At 29.9% G+C, this 21,949-nt stretch overlaps 1 protein-coding gene across 1 annotated transcript in view; it reads right to left on the minus strand.

Annotated features, from left to right (window-relative positions):
• The window catches only part of LOC123275225 (protein turtle homolog B-like), a 333,309-nt gene extending 327,312 nt beyond the window's left edge, over positions 1–5,997 (minus strand). The window contains exon 1 of the mRNA XM_044743196.1: positions 5,658–5,997. The gene's annotated coding sequence lies outside the window, so the exon portion shown is untranslated. The remainder of the gene's footprint in view (positions 1–5,657) is intronic.
• Between the last annotated feature and the right edge of the window lie 15,952 nt (positions 5,998–21,949).

A 21,949-nucleotide genomic window follows, 5' to 3' on the forward strand; every position in this document is an offset into this window, starting at 1 on the left:
TGATTTACATTCACGGTGGCAAAGTATTTTTCAGTCTTCACTACCTTCTGATATATTAACAAGTATCAATGAATGTAAAACATCAGTTGACTTAATTCTAGAAATAAATTCAATTAATTGTATAATTTATTGAGCAGTCTTACATTTTTTTTTACTATAGTGTACTTATTATACTCTGTCAAGAAAAAAATAAGTTTTAGTTAAATATTAAATCAAAATAAACTTACATTTAATAATGACAACTGTTATTTTATCGTCTAATATTTGCGCGCTTTTGTTAGTCAATCACACACATAAAATTCTCTATTAAGCTCTTAAAATTTCTGTTATTGATAATAATGGGGATTTTATGATTCATCACGTACGAAAATTGCATGAATTTAATGGTCATTCGATGGCCGTAAACGGTTTACTTAAAAGTGATTTTTTAAAGTGAATGAAAATTTTTTTAATTTACAGTCGAAAAAATTTTCTTGTATGGCCTGATGCTTTTGTATGTCCACATCAAAATTTCTGAGTTACATATATATGGCCAATTTCCATATCATCACATATACGGTCATATCAGGCTTGATATATTCTTATATGGCCTAACATCATAGGATCAGGATATAAATGGTCACATGAAAAAACTTTTTCACGACTATCTCTTTAGAACATCCTAATTGCATTAGTAATTCATATCTACTTTATTGAATTTATATTTTATCATGAATATAAAGTCCCAAATAACCTTCAGGTAACTCTAACTGATAAAAATCATATAAAAAATGTAACAACATTATTGAAGCACCTGAAATTGTTAAAGAGACTCAATAAAATACTTCTTCTCATAATCAATTTTAAGTTATCGATTTATAATCTTGTAAATGAATTAAAATCTGTAAATATGTAGATATTGTATTAACCACTAAGAATACTAGAGGTTGACGTAACTTTAAATGAATAAAGAAAAATGTATTATATTTTTTAATCCACTATTACTATCAACATATCAAATGATTTTGTAATCCGTACAATTTTTATAACTATGAATCGAATAATCTTAATGGGATATACTAGCATTCATAATCCAAAGATATATAAATAATATTAATGATGATATTTACTATTACATCATTATTATAATATTTACATACTCCCTATAAATAATAAATCAATTCAAATAAAAGGGGAAATCAATTTAATTGAACTGTTATTGTGATTATTTACGATTCAATGATTTCAATATTAAATGATTTAATATATTTAATATTCTAATGGAAGTGTATAACTATTTGTTGATTTATTTATTAAGTGGACGGCAAATATTGATTTTAGAATTCTCTTTTTTCGCTCGGGGATTATGTTTAATAAGAGAAAAAGTATGCTGGAATATTTATGCTCCATCAAATAAAAATACTGATATTGATTTACAATACTTCATTAAAAGTATAACAATTAAAATTATTATTATTATTATTATTGCTCCCCGTGTAAAAAAAAGTTTCCTGAAAAGTTCCGGAATACTTTTGCAATGTTCTCGAAATAGTTCTGGAACATTCATGGAACACTTCCGGAACATTTCCGGAAAATCTCCGACAGACTTATAAAACATCGCTGGAATACTTCCCGAATAAATTGGGAATACTTACGGAACATAATCCAAACGTTTACCGGAAATGTTCCAGAAGCATTCGAGGATTTTTCCAGGGATATTTTAAACATATCCCCGATGTATTCCCAATATATTTTGTAGCTATTCCCGATTTGTTCCGAAAGTATTTCGGGAATATTCCAGGAGTGTACTGGAGATGTTCCGGAAGTATTCCCAATTTATTCTGGAAGTATTCCAGCGATATTCTATAAATCAGCCGGAGATTTTCCGGAAATGTTCTGGAAGTGTTCCACGGATGTTCCAGAACTATTTCGAGAACATTGCAGAAGTATTCCGGGGATGTTCCGGATTGTCTCATCATAGGAACGTTCCGGACCAGGAACTTTTCAGGAAACTTTTTTTTTACACGGGCATTATTCGGAAGTAGATATAGGATCTGCTCAAGCGTAAGAAGCCTCGATAATTTATAAATTTATTTATATCATTTTCCTTCCAGCGCTTAGTTAATTTCACTTCGCTGCAGATTTAAAAGAGAATCAAGATCATTTTTTTACTTTTCAAGTTGCTCGTTAAGCTTTTAGATTAAAAGAAAAATAATTACTTTGCCTTTTTGTTTCATACATATCATGAACAAGTATTAAGTTTGTTCTTATTTTTTATTCCTTTTTGATCATCAATTTTTTTTCGTCCCGCTTGTTCTAAGTAAACAATTTGTAACGATGTCACTTGTTCGCTGAATCAGATAATTTTTTTGCTTATTATTGTTATCACAAGTTTTTACTTTATTCGATACAGCAATAAATTAATGACTTTCTAAGCTATATCTTCTATTTAATCTTTTTCTGATATTTTTAAATTAAAATTTATCTCCAAAAAAATCCGACAAATCTAATTTCTATAAACTAAGTTTTGTGATTAGATCATTACTCCTACCTTCTTTTTTAAAGAACATCCGTACCGAGTATATACCTGAGACCGATAACAAATATCTTTGGAGAAATAAGAAAAACCTTAATTTTATTTTGCTTCGATAAAAAAACTCAGTGTATAGTATAGTTAGTGGTAAAAAAGCCAATAAATTCCGTATTTCTACTTCGGCCTATCACGTGCGAATTTTTACTCATATAATTTCTCTACGCATATTTGATATTTTATAAAAATAAAGCTATCCGAGCACGATATATAGTTTGTGCTATTGCTTTCCTTTTTACTCGCTGATGCTGCCTTTCTCACAGACTACCACTAGCTCACTTTTACTCATGGCTATTTTGTAAATACAAATTTTTTCTATTTAGATATTAACGAAACCCTTTGTCAGAAAAAAATTTTTTTTTATTCAAAAAAATTTAGAAGAAACTATTTATGTTAAAGAATGTTATCTATTTTTGTATCTTTAGTCGGTTCAACGAGATTATTTAAAATAAATGTGTTCAATTAACATTTACAAACACTCTTGGTCAGTTTTTTATTTTTTCAAAAAATTTTTTTAAGTCAATTAAAAACATATTAAAAATTCAGCTCTTCATTTTAAATTAATAGAGCCTTAATATCCGATCAACCTCAAGATGATAAAGATTATTTGTCTAAGGTAAAAGCCCCAGTATATGATCATGTACCAGTATATGATCATATATTGGGGCTTTTAACTTACTTCAAGGGATGTTTTAATTTTTTTTTTTTTTTTTTTAGGATTCTACGAATAATTTTTATTTTTTTATTTCGTCCGATAAATTAGGGTTTTTATTGATTTAGTTTCATAGCGGAACATCGTATAACTTTTGAGCCAATCAAGCCCGAAAAATACCAGAGTAATTTGAAAAAAAATAAATTCTATCGATAATTTGTAAAGTAACTAAAAAAAATGTATCAGTTTATTTCAACTACTGATAATATAATCAAATAAATTTTTCACTAATATCCGTACTGGGAATAAAATATTTTTTTTTTCAATTAGTTTGCTCAATCGTAAGTCAAAATTAATTGATACCGGCATGGACATAACAATGGTTTAAAGCTAATTAATACCTAAATTTTTTACTAGCTGTACATCATGGCTAAAGTTTCACGAGACAAAGGTATACAAAATATACCACTAGTACGTTTTATTATTTATAACATGATAAATTAGTGAAAGATGATAATAACGTTCGGCTTCGTTTTACTTCTATTGAAAGTTAATATCTATCAAAATCATAATGAGATACGATAACAATAGAGATACATTCATTAGACATGCAAAAGTTTGAAATTTTAAGAGACGTAAAAATTTAAAAATGTTATCTTCAAATAATAAATTATTTCACAAACAAAAACGAGGAAATTTTGTGCACTCAATTATTGTTAATAGAAACGTTAATTATAAAGAATTTTCGAATAGTGACTTCGAAAAAAAATTACAGTGTACAATGCCGAAATAAAAAAAAATACTTTGAATTATTTCTGAGCATGTTAAATAATAAAAAATTATTGTTTGAATAGCGAATAAAAAAAATTCATAAATTTTGGGAAAAGTTACAATTTCAATTTGGTCAAACTGTTCCCTATAGCAGGGTAATATTTCATATTGATCGGTACTCTCGAAACATTATCCATAATCGCCTTACATCGTATTCTGGATCACTCCCAACTTGTAAATGCGTCTCATATTTGTTTCTTTTTTGTATCAAAAGTTAGATCTAATCTTCTTACTTAGTACTTATTTTTTCTTCTACTCTAAAAGCTGTCCAAAAATTGTTTTAACAGGTCCTAATTTTGCCCAAACAATCGACCTGATAATTTATTTTCGTGAAGTATCTCAACAACTTTTTATACATGATAAAAAATCCTCAGCTTCATTTTAACTTATCATCGATCTAAAATAATTAATTAAACAACAAATATTTGTACGATACTTCACTGAAATTAATTATTAGTTGTTTAATTGAATGATTGAAAAATTTATTTAGCGCTAATTCTGATCAAGTATCATCAATTGACGAGGAATGGGCTAAGCCAGAGCATTTTATATTGAAGTATCGTATGACAAACAAATGTTTTGCCGTTAGCTATTACCGCTTAAGCGTACACTGAAACTGCCTTCAAAAACCCCGATCTGTTTTATGTTGTTCGAATAGAGTTAACACGCATCACCACGCATACAATCAAAAGTGCGAACGGCAGTCTTTTATTTTTCCAAATCATAATCAAATTTTTAATGAATATTTCACCTCGCTTACGATTATTTAAATAAGTATCTGTATTAGTTATTTGTGAATGAAACCAGTGTAAAATAAAAAAAAATTTTTTTATAAAAAAAAAATTATTTCATCAGATAATCGAACACAATACACCCAGCCAATAACTATGAGATTTATCGGAAAAATAGCTCCCGAAAAATAAAAATTTATTCATTTTTACGTCGCTATCATTTCTCGTAGCTCGTAATATTTATTGCAAAAAAAAAGTTGAACCGCTGCTCAGAGATAGCGGGAAGTTCTAAGGCGAGTCTGCAGGGTCAACCGTCAACCTACTATTTTTTATGACAGTATTTTATTTTTATTAAATTTTACTCTTGACCGTACTATTTACACATTACCTTCCTACCTTTTGAGACACTTGACACATAAAAAACTATTTATTTTTAAAAAGAAGAAATTATTTTAGAATAACAAGGGTAGTGCAATATACCGGTGGCTAAAAAAATGCATCTAATAGTGGAATTATAAATTATGCAATTTTTTTTACTCATACTCTAGAGCCGTGAATGAAAGTGGCCATTTATCGTACCCCGACGTTGGTGCGAATAATAGGTTTGGTATATGGTTTTCACGTGACACGGGAAAAATTAAGAGCAAAGCATGCATGAGAAATTACGATCTGATTTAAGCACTCTTGGATGTCTAGTTGAACTTTCTTTGAACAAAAAAAAATAAAAACCTAAAATAAAACCGTATTTGATATCGGCATTTTTCAGCCGATCAATTTTGTTAAATTATAAAATTAAGAAGAAAAGGTTCTTTTCAACAGAAAAAAAATTAAGAAAATAATAATAAAAATCTTGAAGCATGCTCAATGTACCTACATTCATTGGTTATCCACTTATTAAATTATGTGAAAATAATAATTAAAACACATAATTAATCCATCATTTCCTTCCACTTTGGTGTAAAAACAGTCAACTGAACACACTTAAAATCACATAAATCAACTGACGTTTAGTTTTCAGTAGTTACACAAAAAATATCACCTTTTGCATGAATTATAAATCCTAACGTGGAATATTATTTTGAATAAAAAAATTGTTTCCCACACTGAAAATGATATATTATTCACACGAAAACTTGCAAATTATACCGAAAATTAAAAGGGAACCTGCATTTGAAAACTGTTAGTCAGATAAGTAATGTGCGCGCGGAGGCTCACGATCATACTGCCGACTACAAGTTCCGTATACAGAGAATTTCAACCCCCGCCCCTGAGCTTTCGTAAAACCTCGGGAGTTCTCGCGCTTATGTTTTACCAGAAGCGCACGCATCAGTTGGCTTGTACGAATAATTAATGTAAATAAATGAATAAAGTATTTATTATTAAAAAATTATTTAAATAGAATAATAAATAGAATTAATTACATAAAAACGGTATATAGGGGATTGAAATATTGCATGCTCGATGCAACGTCATGTTTGCTACAAAAAACTTTTCTGAAACATATTCGTTTAATTAATAATAATAATAATAATAATAATAATTTTTCACATATAATTTTTCGACCAAAAGTAATGTTGAAAATCTCCGACGGGGGGCACAGGGTAGCTTTTTTAAAGAACTTATCTGACATTTTTTTTTAATTTAATCAACTACACACTGAAAGAAAAAATTTCTTTTGATGACAAGAAATTAATTTGTTTAAAATTTTCAACAATTTTATTTCAGCTGAAAAAATAAAAATTTTGCTAGAAGTAGCTTTCTTGTTAAAAAAAAGATTTTATAGCACTGCGTGTCCTAAATTCGTATTTAGGACTCGCTCAACTGTTGACTTAAATAAACAATTATGAAACGAGTAGAGAGGAATTTTTTCGGCTACGGGCTCATATTTACGATCAATTCATACATTTCTGCTCTAAAAATTTGACTTTCACCGCAAAAAAAAACGAAAAAATATATTTAAAAACATTCAAAGCCGCGAAAAAATACAAAATAATAAATAATTAATAATTAAAATTACATCTTTTTGTTGGTTATGATTCAGTCTGAAGTATGCTAAAACCTCTATTAATGATTCTCAAATGTTTTTTATTAACGATTTCGCTCAGTCGTAAACATTATTCTGGTGTGAAATATTTTCTGAAAATTATTTAATTTAACCACAATCTTATTCCGTAATAAATATGGACAGTGATTACAGTGATTTAGACGATGATTATAATGATTTTGTTCCTGACGAGATAAAAGAAAAGGCGAAGAATATAGCTTTACAATCAATGCCAAAAAAATCTAGACGAATGTATGTGGCAACTTATAATGCTTTTAAAGCATGGCGTAAAGAAAATGTTAAATCAAATTCTTTTGCTGAAGATGTAATTGTAGTCTACTTTGATAATCTTTCTCAAAAATATGCCCCTCCCAGTTTATGGGCTTTTCATTCGATGTTGAAAACTACTATCAAAGCATTTGATGATGTTGATATTGGTAATTACAAAAAAAGTAACGTTTTTTTTGAAGAAACAAATGTGTAAATACGTTGCTGAAAAATCTGAAGTTTTTACAAAAGAAAATATCGAAAATTTTCTAAATGAAGCGCCTGATAATAAATATCTTGCTACAAAGGTAATTAAATATTTATTGATATGTTTAGTATGAAAATGTCTGTATAGTCTAAACATTTGTTTATTTTATTCTTACTGTTGCAGGTTTGTTTAATATTTGGAATTTCTGGTGCTTTAAGAAGAAGTGAATTCATGAACATGAAACTGGAAGATGTCAAAAAAATTGATGAGAACACTTTATTTATTAAAGTTCCGATAACAAAAAATAATCAGCCAAGATCATTTACCATTAATGGTATATATTACGACTACGCAAAAGAATATATGGATGCTAGACCCCAAACCTGTAAAACAGATAGATTTTTTTTTAATTACCAAAATGGTCGCTGTACTTGTCAGCCCATAGGAATTAACAAGTTTGGTTCAATGCCTAGAATCATTGCTGAATTTTTAAAATTATAAAATGCAAAGAAATACACAGGACATAGTTTCCGTCGAACATCTGCCACATTGTTAGCTGATGCTGGAGGCGATATGACAGTGATGAAGAGACATGGTGGTTGGAAGTCATCAACAGTAGTTGAAGGTTATATTGCTGATTCCGTTAACAACAAAAAACGTACTCATTCTATGATCACCGATGGAATTGTTTTGAATAAAAAAACAAATACTGTTGGATCCACTCCTCCATCTACTAAACTATCTCCTGTAATTACAAACATTACCGTTTTGAATAAATCAACCGATTCAGTTGTTTCGACGAAAAAAAATTTTACAAAAATTTCAAATGTTTTACCAGTATTAAATGAAAAATTAATTAAAACAGCAGTCTCAATGTCCAAACCCAAAGATAATGTTTCATCAAACTTTGACCAACCTTGTTCATCAGCATCAAATGAAGTTAAAGTTGATACATTACGCCATCAAAAAAAAATTTAAATCTACTTTGCAAGAAAATACTGTTGCAAGAAAGAAAAATTCAACTTCTCAATTCGACGATTGTGAAACTCCTCATTCATTTATCTGTTCTACAGTATTTTATGATCAAGACTTAGGTTTTTGCGTGAAAAAATTTGAAGAGTCTCAATGTATGGTATTCTAAAACTGCCATTTCACCATTGAAGTTCAATCAGAAGAAAGATAAATATTCGTTAAGGGGTTAGGGGTAGTCAGAGGTACGAAAAAATGAGAATTTTCAGTATTTTTTTTTTGCTATTAAATCATGTTATTTTACAAAAGTAGTAATATGGCATTATTATACAATGTTTTGACTTGAAGTCACGAAAATTTAAAAAAAAAAAAAATTTTATTTCCAAAGTTATAGCTGTCTGTGTTGACCCAGTTCCAAAAAAATGTCCTTGCGGTGACAATCATAAGTCCTTGGAGATTCATCTAAAATCAATCGGATGAAAAAAATTAGTTTTATAAATAGATAATCCTGGGCCTGATCGAAGGATTTTTTTTTTTTCAAAAATTTCGATTTTTTAAGACCAATGAACTGTTGATTTTTTCCCAAAAATCTAGACAAAATTTTCCTGAGGCCGCCATTTTGTTAATTTTACAAAATTTTTTTTTTAATTTTTAAATTTACAACAAAATTTTTTTTAATTTCCAAAAATCATAAACAATCATATCGGTTCCTTGGATTTTTTTATTTTTTTATTTTATATCTTTTTGTAAAGAAAAAAACAAATTTTTTTTCTTAATAGTCTTATGAACGTGGACTTGGCGCGATTTTTTTACAGTTAAACTGTTTTTGTTCAGATTATGTATTCTAAAAGCTGTATAAATTTTATTAAAATCTACTGAGCGGTTTTCGAGTTACAGTTGTCACCAGTTCAAAAAATATAGTTTTGAGAAAAACGCGTTTAAAGTTTCACACTAGATTCACGTACAGAAATACGAATTATTAAATTACTTACATCGAGTCATCTATTCCTGGGCCATATAATAGTTCTTCAGCCGTTGTGGAAGTTTCCAAAACATCAATTTGCTGTTGCCTACGAAGCATTCTGCCTTCCCGAGTGTTGTCGTTGGCGCGCTGATCTGCCACTTTCACACGTGCAGCATCCAATTTTTCAGCATACCGATGGGAATTAGACCCACAATTAAGTCCTAGGGTATCCATAATCATTAATAATGAATTTGTACCTTCATTAAATATACAAGTAGCTATGTATGCAGCAATTTGTACGATAGTAGAACTAGTATTCACGGTTTTTGGGCATATTTTCCACACTAGTTGGTTGAAGCTCTCATTATTATTCTGATTGAATCCACCTACACATTGAAAGTAAATTATCATTACTGAGATCGTCGTAAATCGGTTTAATAGCTTTTAAGACATCAGGAGGTAAGGGAGAATAATCTTGAGCATAAGTATCAAGCTCTCCACTTGCTTCAACGCGCTGGTAAGAGCACCAAGAATCTTCGCCTTTGGGACACATATTATGATTCGGATTTTCATCAGTCGAACCGTAGTGGTAAAAAGTTGCCATAATAGCAGATTTCATATCTTCAATAGAATCGCAATGACGACGTATTGATAAACCATAGTACACAGTTAATTTGTCTATTACTTTTCCTGTAAGCCTACCTCTACCACCAAGACCTTTTTGTTTAGTTTTCAGAGTACGCAGTCGAGTCCCCATACGCTTCTGAACATGGCCTATACATTCCTTTTTATTTATGGTTGTATTTTTGTAAGGATCTGCTTTTATAATTCCAGAATAGGTTTTCGAATCACCATCGCCAATGTAGTTTGTATATTTAACTCCATGTTTTGTTTCAGACTGCTGAAACATTTCAATCATCGCATCCACCTCCATTTTCCCCGAAGACCCCTTGTGATTAGCACTACACTCATTTTCATGCGATTCATATCATTCCTCGAACTCAACCGTATTTCTTTTCTTTTTCTAATACTCACATAGCTTACAATAAGCACTTTTAATGTTTATATCAAGAACCTTTCCAGTATAATAACCAATTATAGAAGAAACTCCAAATGACGATGTAAATCCCCGTTTTTGCCAGGTTCAATCTCCCGATACAGTCAAATCGTTCTTATTCTCATTTTCACTTGTCGCTTCTTTTTCTTGATTCACAGCTTTTTTCATCAAGGCTTCTGTAACGGTTTTACCACAATCTAAAATGTGCTTCAATAATATTGTATGCGTAGCTTTATCTAAAAAAGACGGCATGTCCATCAGGCCACAAAACTTGCACAAACCTTCGTATCCTATCCCTAGCATTCTCATCACAAAAATAAAGCGTCTATTTATTTCATAAGAATGCCTAATGAAAGAGCAGGAAGGAATATATTCACTGTCACAGTTATTACATGAAACTACAATTTTAAATCCCAGCCCACGTGTACAAGCTGTTAGAAATTCAATGTTTCCATCACATTTCTTACATTTCACAAGAGCAGAAATGGCAGTGAATACCGTAATAAAATTAATTATTCGAAATTCAGAGGTGCAACTTTCGGGTACATCGTTTTCAGTATTTTTTTTCAGTTTTTTAGACGGTGTACTCCGAACACTTTCATCACGTTCCGCCGGTTTTGGGTTAAATATATTTTTTCGTTTCTTTGAATACGACTTACGGATATTTTCAGATTTCCGAACTTCTCTCGAAACTTTTCTCGTATCACGTCCCATAATAAATAACTTCAAAAATAATATATTTTAGTAACGCACAACTATCGACTGCTCTCCGCAACTGCCACAGGCATACTAGTGACCTGGCGAAAAAAAAATAATTTGTAGCACTTATACTACCTAGAAATTGTAATTATATATATTTAGGTATTTATAAATTTAGGTACTACTACATACACCAAAGTCTTAGTTCATGGATGACAATAGAACCCTAAAAGGGGGTTTCTTGAAGCTGCCGCTAGCTATCTGCTCCCGAGCGCTTTGAAGTACCCGAGCTCTCTTTGTTATTTGTCGAATAACTCAAAAACTAATTATCGGATCGACTTGAAATTTTCAGAGAATATTTTTAAGATATTACACATAACGAAAATGCAAAAAAAAAATAATTGATTTTTTGAAAATTCTGACTACCCCTAACCCCTTAAGATTTTACATTTTATGATTTTAATAATAAATAGAAAGTGGAAATTAAGATTTTTAAGAAAATTAAAAAATTATAAAGTGACAGCTAAATTTAATGTTATTTAATTTTATGTATTGATTGTTTCAATGTGTGAATTTATTTTTTGTTAATTAATATTAATCACTTTGGATTTATTATTTGATATATATTTGTTTCTTTTTTTTTAACGTTTTATTTGTTTTTTGGGACTGGGGGGGCTCCGCCCCCCCCCACCAGGGCTCTGCCCTGAACCCCGATTTTGGGCCCACATATATCGCCGCATTCGTAATAAAAAATAGTATGTGCAACTCGTGCGACGTTGTCGATTACTACAATTAGATTATACTATTAGACTATTTTTAAGCAATTATTTATTTTAGCATTCTAAATTTTATTTATTTGGAATGCTTGCGGTCCTGCTATGCATGATATACTATTTTTGCTTTTCCTTAATTAATTTTAATATTTAAATTTGAATAAAACTGAAGACGAATTTAGGACACTGGTGCTACAAAATAGTGTAAGATACTCGTGGCTTACATGAGCGATCATTCACGGCGTGTTAGCGCACTCGCTTCGCTCGTGCGCTAACTTCACGCCGTGTCATATTCGCTCATTTAAGCCACTCGTATCGTAATGTACTATTTTTGATTAAAAAAAAAAAAAAAAAAACAATTTTAGATAGACAACTTGCGAATTTTTATCCCAAATTTTTTCCCAAATCTAGAAAAATTTCTTCCAACAATAAAGTTACTGTAAGAAAAATTGTAATTTCTTTAACTAAGAAATAAAATTTTCAACTGATTAATTTCTTATTACTACATTCTTCATTTTTTCTCTCAATGTGCTAATCCAATTTTTGTAAATCAATCATATTAATTAATGTACGCATTTATAGAGAAATTAAAAAAAAAAAAAATATAGTAAATTTCATTTTTATTTTCACATATAAACATCTATGACAATATTAGAAAATTTGTTCACAGATGTTTCGCTGTCTTGTAAATAATTAGTTTGAACTTTGTCATCATTAAAACCTGAAATTATCTCACAAATGTTAACTCAATAGTGATAATAAGTTTATACGTGTAGATTTGTTTTTTATATATTGTTTAAAATACACAAACGATTAAAAAATTCACTAATTAACTAGCGTAAAATGTGTACGGTGTTAATGACAATTAGTGCTCATTGAATGAATTTAAAAAATTCCAAATGCAATACCTTTTATTTATTTGGATTGATTATTTAATTATATTTTCCAAATTAATTATATACTGTAAGCAATTTATTTACGTATTGTTTTATTCATTAAACATAATAAAATGTTTCAAGTAAATGTAAAAAATATACAACGTTACATCAGAATAAATATAATGATGAATAACAGTTCTACATAAAATCAAATTGTAGCCGAGAAAGATGAGATTCGATGTCAATAGTGCAATGTTAATTCAACGCTGACAATCTAAACTAAAGGGAAGCGTATCCGCGTAGAAAATACCATGACAGAACATCAGTACAATTAAATAGAGGTATTGTAGGAATGTAAATACATATACACGTCTCTATAGATGTATGTGTGTGTGTGTGTATAGATGCAATGTTGGTCTAATTACGGCATCAACTGATTGGTTGTTACTGTCGCTTAGCTTTGCAAGACTTGAAATCACTGACGATGTTTCTCCAATCAGAGACGTACGTCAGTTGTCATCATACAGTCATCTGCGTTTTGATTGTCACTCGAGGTTTAATTATTCTTGAACAGAAACGTCAGTGAAGTCCTAAGTGTTTCTTAATTTAAGAACCTCTCAAGAGAGACTAATTAATTAATTAAAATTGAGGTTAGGTGGTGAAATCAATTAAAGTAGTATACGTGATTGAATGCATAACATACACGCTGATAAAGTTTCAAATCAATTGACTACAACTTGTGAAAAATCGGGAGTAAATTGGAATTAAATTTTCAGTGCAGTTTTTTTTCAGCTGATTGATTCCTGAGTAAATATGAATTTTAATCCGAAAAACATTTTAGCACAAAGTTTTTAGACTAAACAAAATGTTTATTTAGCTGAAACAAGTGTCGTATGCAAAATTATTTACAAATACCAACCTCAAACAATTTATCTGAAGTTTAAGATTTTATTTATTTATTTCTGGTAAGGAACAAAGTTTGTGAACATAAATTGTATTTTTCCAAAAAATTTGATTTTTTCGGAAAACTGAACCAAATTTTTATAAAAACTAATTGATCATTGAGTCTTTTTGAGAAATTCTAAAGTAACAAGTAAAAAAAAGTTTGGAAAATCCAAAAGTGCACGACTCATAATGCGCATTTCATTATGAAATATTAAAAAAAAAAAAAAAAAAAAAACATAAGTCGTTCAAAATTAGTTGCCGAAAAAACAGCTGTACTAGGAAGGTAATGCACAGACACCCCTGGTGGAATAAATGTACATAACATGTATGTCACCATCCATGTAAATTTTACATGGATATATATAGATATACAGTCTTCTGGCTTTTTTATTTTATTAATTGTACATGAACGACACTGAATTACCTAACCATTCGCATTCAGTGACCTACAATTCTCCTCAAGAATTAAAAAAAAAAAAAAATTTATTCAATTGATGCATTTTTTCGAAAGTTAGAGTGTTTTCAGAGTTTTCAGAGTTTCATACATGACGGATAGGAAAATTTTTTGACTTATTTTGATGTTTTTTTCCGTTTCTAGTGCACTAAATCAATTTTTGAGAAGTGTCAAATTAATCTCCATTAAATTATCTTGACAATAGTATGCAAAATATCTTAATTCCATGAACTAACAAGACTATAATAATGAAAATAGTTAGTTATTCAAAGATATCGAGTCTCAAACTTCAGACTGTTAAAAATTACGGTTTTTTTTCGTCTTAAACACAAGAAAATCAATTTATATGTATTAAAAACCCATTATTATTAACTTTAGAATAATAATGTGTATGTATTTAATAGAATGCTTGTCCAAAATTCTTACTAATTTGACAAATGCTAATTTTTATTAATTATTAACGAAAAATATTTACTTATGGGTCATTCCATGTCAAATCAAACAATAGTTGAAAACAAACCCTTTCGATTTGGACAAATTTTGGTCAGAAGTTTTCTTTTATCATAAAACGAAGTTCTGTAGAAGGAAAAAAAAAATTTTTTTTTCAAAAGATATGCAAATTCGAAAAAGTTTGGAAAATCCAAATGAGCATGCCTTAAGCGCTCATGTCATACATAAATTATTTAGATCATAACAAAAATTATTCGTTTTTAATTTGAATTTTCCCGCGAGTAGTATTATTCCCTCTGTAGGTCGAACTAAAGAAAAATTTTAACAGATGATAAAACAGTTAGTAATTATACCATCATGTATGTATAGTTTCTGCTTGTTTATAGTTATTTCAATTCTGTTTATGAAAAATAATATATATGGCTGCCGAAATTGCAGAAAAAGTCAGTGGAACTGACAATCGAAAAAAATTAACTGTATCGAAACGGAATTATTTTGACACTCAATTTTCACAAGGGTTTTGATCAACTTCCTCAGGAATAAAACAAAAAAAAATTAAATCGTGAAGGTGATTTTTGACAAAGTTGTGGTGTTATCAAGCCCATAGCTCCCGTGAATACCACGCTCTTATCCATTTAATTCATCAGAAAAACGAGTTTTTTCCAAGAAATCTTATTTAATCGATAAGAAATTTTTTTTACGTGTTCTCTAGTTACTATTATTCATTTCAATATGCTTTTTATCCATAATTTTTTTCGTTTAAATTATGAAAATCACGTTTTAATTGAAATCACGATTTTTAGGCGAGAGTAGAGCATACCTGCGCGCTTCGCGCTTAAGGCATGCAATTTTCCAATTTTTCCAGTTTTTCAATTTTGATTTTGTAATATCTCGAACGCTATTATAGATACAGTAATAGACTTTCGTTTGTTTGATAGAGGACACTTGGAGCTATTGAAAAAAAAGTTTTGGAAAATGCCAAATTTGTCAAGTTTTGAATTTTTGAACATCGTCGAAAATGACAATCGACATCAAAATTTTGGCTCAATTTATTTTGTATAATACATTGTACTAGTCTTAGAAGATCCTGAAATTTTTAGAACTTTTTTTTTTAAAAATGTGAATTTTTGAATTCAAAATAAAATTTTTTTTTGCTATTTCTAAATGAGGTTCAGGTATGCGAATACATTGTATTGTAATTTTGAGCATTAAAAAATTAAATCCACGACCTGGAATTATTAAATAATAAATTGGTTTTAACTCCTTTTTTTTTCTTTTTCAATAGCCTCAAGTGTTCCCTATCAAACAAACGAAAGTCTATTCCTGTATCTATAATAGCGTTCGAGATATTACAAAATCAAAATTGAAAAACTGGAAAAATTGGAAAATTTCGAATTTGCATATCTTTTGAAAAAAAAAAATTTTCTCACCTCCGGACAGAAAGCGTCAATTTTCCTCCCGCTGCGCTAAACGAAAATGCCGTTTTCCACCTCCGTTGAGGAGAAAAATAGTATCCACACCACGAGCAGTTTATAAGAAAGCCTCAGATCACATGTTTATTGACCTCGGCTTCGCCTCGGACAACAATTACATGTGATCTGAGACATTTCTTATTTTACTGCCCTAGATGTGTAATATACTATTTTTTTTTCCTTTTACAGAACTTCTTTGTATGATAAAAGAAAACTTCTGACCAAAATTTGTCCAAATCGAAAGGGTTTGTTTTCAACTATTGTTTGATTTGACATGGAATGACCCATAAGTAAATATTTTTCGTTAATAATTAATAAAAATTAGTATTTGTCAAATTATTAAGAATTTTTGACATGTTCAATGAACAGGCCCAGCCGCGATAAAGTCGCCCCTGGAGGATTCCCAATTTCACGAGCCGCACCTGTCAACTGCTAGTTCCCGCTTAAACTAACCGCCTGCACAAAGCTTAGCTTGACTGATCACGTCATGGCGTGATTGGCTGATTGGTCAGCAGACATGCGCAATAAGTCTTCTTCCCCAAGTCGACGAGGAAGAAGACGCATTATTATTATTATCTTTCGCATCCACGCGTTGCAACAAGTCGCCATTAGTGTTACTTTACTTTCGCTTTTTGCTAACAAACCGCATTTCGCTTATTTAATAAGCTAATTTGCTTAAACTGATTGTTATTCACCCGCTTTATTAATCACGCAGTGCTTTATTTATCCGCTTTTATTTAAATAATCCGCTAACATATTAAATAAATATTAAGTTTAATTTGTGTAAATAAATTTATAGTGTTCATTTTAATAATAATTTACGTGTTTTAATTGAGATATCCAGACAAAAACCTGATCCTCCGCTTTCCCGCATTTTCAGCATTTTCAGGACAAGTATTCTATTAAATATATGCATATTATTATTCTAAAGTTAATAATAATGGGTTTTAATACATATTAACTGATTTTCTTGTGTTTAAGACGAAAACAAACCGTAATTTTTAACAGTCTGAAGTTTGAGGCTTGATATCTTTGAAACGGCTCGACTTACGCAAAATTTCAATCAGACCTTTTTTGTAGAGCATTTAATTGCCCATAAGAAAAAGGTTTAGTTTTATCTATAAAGTATCTCGTTGTCACGTAACAGAATTCCAAACTTTTAAAGAATATTTTTCTATGTTATTTAAATGGGAAATAGAAATTACTTGACGCCACCTCTAAATATTAATATTAAGAGCTCATATTTTCAGAGGATCTTTTTCTAGAGATACTCTGACGATTTCTCAATGTTCGTTGAAAAAAAAAAATATTCGATTTTTTTGATACACTAATATATATATAAAAACTTTTGAACCATATGCATTTTCCGACTCAGCTCGATGAGTATAGTCGAAAAATAGCAAAATTTTTTAAAAGTTCCGTTATGAGGACCAATGCAATAGTTAGATTTCTATGAAATCTACTGAAAACAAATAAATAGAAAAAATGATAGAAAGAAGAAATTAGATCAATAAGACTACAGTATTAGGGTTTTTTTTCCTCTTCAACTATTCTCATCAGTATTAGTATGTCCCTGGATTAAAACTAGTATCTATAGTACCTTCCTCTCTACGTTTCTTCCTGTGTTCACAGCAATCTCGTTTTATCGAAGTAGTGTAAAGAGGAAAAGGCTGGAGCTGCACTCATGGACTGCTGCGGTTTATCTCAATAGACAAGATGAAGTAAAATGCAATCCGTACAGTGTAAATATTGATCAAACAGAATACAATGATAATAATAATTGAAAATCCCCTAAATGTCCCTCTTGATGATAAATTGATGCTCACTGTACATAGTACATTATCTCATTTACTTTTTTTTTTTTTTTATTGAAATTTCATTTCTCATTTATTATTTTTAATTAGTGATAAAATCATTCATACTTCAAATAACCGGTTCGAGTTTATTTCCATTATATTTATTGAATAGATTGTATTTATGAATTTAATTGCATCCGCTTGAATAAATTGATACTTTTTTGTTATTTGTTTTATTGTAAATTAATATAATATTAAAATTACTTTTTCTTTATAGAATCGTGTGCGATGTTGGTAATTGTGACGACTAACGACCGGGCTGACATATAATTTTTTAATTCTATTTTTAATTTTGTGGTCATTAATTGAAGGAAATCTATTTAATCCTTTAATGTTTTGGAAGCGCAAAGAATCTCGGTGTTAGGAGAGGGAGCCAATCATAGTCCGTTATGCGGTTGTGAGAAAGACGGTTTAGTTGTAGTAGTGTGTCCATGCGTCCCTTTCTACTATTTTTCTAGCCCCCTCTAGGGAAAAGACTATAGCTCTCTCACTTAAAGAAAAAGACATATGACTCGAATTAAGAGTGGGGATTCAAGGCCGAAAATTGAAGGGTTAAAAATTAAATATATCTTATAACGCATTGCTTCCAATCAGATCAATGTTTTTATATTTCAATATCAATATCATTATAAACAGAACTGAAACTTTCTCAAGTCACCAACTTTACCCCTATCATCATTTTTACTTTTTTTTTTCTAATCTCCATTTAGCCGAATTTTTTATAAATCATGTATAAGAATAGAATCACGATTTATTATAATTATTCATGTTTATTATTTACTTATTTCTTTTAACTTCCTGTTAAGAAAATTGAAAATTTTCAAAAATCGGGTAATTGGTTTTACCCGGTTTTTCGAAAATCGAATTCTCATCAGATCTCGACGTTTAGAGGTCCTAAAAAGCTTCCCTGAATGTTTTCACGACGATGTCCGCATGTCTGTGTGTGTGAGTGTGTGTGTGTGTGTGTGTGTGTGTGTGTGTGTGTGTGTGTGTGTGTGTGTGTGTGTGTGTGTGTGTGTGTGGTGGCAATCGAAAGAGTTTCTTTACCCCTAGATATTCGATAGATATTCGCTAGATATTCCATATTTGAGGTAATTCGGACTAGTAGATTTTGAGAAATCTCAAAAAAAAAATTTGAAAAAATTTTTTTTCGGAATAACTTTTACAGATTTGGAATAACGGCTTTACAGATCGATTCTAGAAACTAATCAGCTCTTAAGCTTTAAAAACTGCATCGATCGCCGTCAACGCAATTGAAATCGGTTAATTCGTTTGTGAGATATCGTGAACGAAAAATTTGGGAAAAAGTGTTTTCTTACATAACTCCGACATTTCTTCCTGGATTGTTTTTGACTTTAGGAAATAATTTTTAGAGCTCAACAAAACACGTCGATCGCCGCAAAGATCGTGAATATCAGTTGATTGATTCAAGAGATATCGTTGACGGAAAATTTGAGAACAATTGTTTTTTTGACATAACTCCGCCATTTCTTTTCGGTTCGTTTTTGATGTAATGACAAAACTATAAGAGCTCAAAAAACCACGTTGATTGTCCCCAAGGACGTCGAAATCGGTTGATTGGTTCGTGAGTTATCGTTGTTGAAGAAATTCGTAAACAGTGAAATTTTCAAATTTCTCCAAAATTTTCTATCTGATCAATTCGTGTTTAGTAGTAATTCATAGTATTCAAAAAACTGTGTTGAATGTTGCAAACCGCGTGAAAATCGGTTTATTCATAAAAAGTAATTTCAGTTTGAAAATTTTGAGAATAGTGTGTTATGAAACTTTTATCATACTTTTGAGCTCGAAGAGCTCAAAAGTATAGAATAGCTAACTTTTTGAGCTCGGAGAGCTCAAAATAACATATAAATTATATTTTTAAGTTTGAAGAGCTCATAAACGTCATAAGTACAATTTAAAGCGCCTAGGTATGGAATTAGCGGGAAGTTACAGGGATGGCCTTCAGGGTCAACCGTTTTTCTAATTTTTTTTTTTTTTTAATAGAAACTTCAAATTTAACTCTCTTATAAGGAAACGATTTAGCTATCGTGTGCTCTCCATTGGAGATTTTTAACACTACCTTTGGTTGAAAAATTATAAATGGGCATATATGAATATATTATGATATAATACAGTCATATCAAGTCATATTAGGACAGATCAAGCCAGATGTCATGCTAAGGCCATATACGAACACATCAGACAATAGCAGAAATTTTTTTATGGATATTCAATTTTAAAAATTTTTTATGTCGAAGAATATAAATTCGTTTAGGATATGTTTAGTTATAATTTTTTTTCAGACTTGGAATATTCGGTCGCAAAACTACTTAACATTGATGATTATATATTCATTTCGGAACTTTAGCCATTGATGGTAGTTGTCAAGTTTATAACTTCAATAAAATACAAATACATGTATTTATTAATTGTTATTCAGTAATAATGACAAAATTTATGTGAACTTGATAAACGTAAAAATATTGAAAATATTTTTTTATATTACCAACCGTGAAACTTGGATTTTCGAGCTATAGTTAGGAGGGGTAAAATAAATGATATCTGGACATCTATAATTGAGTCTACTTTTCACGCACACGTATCGATAAGTGACATCTCGCTCTCTATCTGTCTCTACATTCCCGCATGGACGCTAAAAAGCACTAGGATATTTAGTTTCGTTTATTTCTACAATCGTCCGCCAGGGAGAGTATGAATCGAAAAAAAAATCTTTGCGACAGGTCGATTCTTGTAAACAATTTTACTAATATTTTAGTTTGTCATTTATTTACGTGTGACAGTTCATAAATGAATAAAATTTTATTTGCATCCTCTCAAATCCGAGTTTCGCCGTTGCTATTACAAAAAATTTTGTTCGATACAAATCCACAAAGGTTGGCATTTTGGTAATAAACTTGAAGTGATGACACTCGTCTGAGATTATAAATATACATTCTCAACCTCGTGACGTCACTTCAAGCTTACCAAAATACCTACCTTTGCGCATACGTATCGAAAATAACTATTTCAATGAACGTTGTGAGATACTTTTTTATCTTTACTAATAATGAAAAAAGAATAAATTTTAATTAATGAATTAAGATAACTACTGAAATGAAAAGGACTTTTAAAAATTGATAAAAAATTTATAACATTAATCAACAGAACTTTATAATAAAATTCTTAACATCTGCAATATTAAATCTGTTTCATTAATATAGTTTATTGACATCAACGAAGTAGAAAATGTAGCAAACCAAGTTTTCTTGCGGTTGCTGAGTCTTTTCTGGAGTACTTTCGTTTATCAGGATATTAGTTTTCAATAGTATTGATTATCGTTGATATCTCAGTAAACAGAGCAATTGGTAATTGAAATACTTGAATCATGTACTTGAAGAGATATTTTCAGTGGTAAGTTATTTTTTATTCCCAGACATAGATATTATTTATCAAATAATACTAAGAGGGTTATTTCAATTGAAAAAGTTGAAGAATAATACTTATTATTTTTGCACACTATCAGCGCTAAGAGTCGAGTCTTTCATACTTTTATGTCGAGATATTTCATTGAATCCCCCATGTTATACTCTGTCTGCAGCTTCTATTACATACTTCGGTAATGTGAGATATCGAGCGTACTTCTGTAAAGTAACATCATAATAAACAAGAATTGCGCAATTTAAAATCTTCCACTTTCTATCTCAATCGAAAACAAATAAGTACTATGTTTCAATTTTTTTTAATTAAATTAAACAATTTATTAATTTCAGAATATTATAAATAAAAGTATTTATTTAGATGTTATTATATAGACTTCTCTCTCCGTGAAAAAGTGATTCAAAATATGACGATATGTCCATGTGTGGCCATAAAAAAAATTTGATTTCAGAGCTCTACGGGATTGTTCTCAGAGCCAAACGGTATAGTTGGGAGCGCTCTACGTTGCGCAGTAGTGGAGTATGCTGACATATTTCATAACCTTCTAAAATGACAAACAGAATTATTTTGTTATCCATATTATTAAAAATCTATCAGGACAATTAAGTTTCCAGTTTATTTATTTAAGGAAATAGGTTTTTTTTTGTCAAATTGAATTTCATTAGAACAGTTTTGTATTAATGGTTTTTCAA

Source organism: Cotesia glomerata, linkage group LG1 (assembly GCF_020080835.1).
Source record: "Cotesia glomerata isolate CgM1 linkage group LG1, MPM_Cglom_v2.3, whole genome shotgun sequence".
Lineage (NCBI taxonomy): Eukaryota > Metazoa > Arthropoda > Insecta > Hymenoptera > Braconidae > Cotesia > Cotesia glomerata.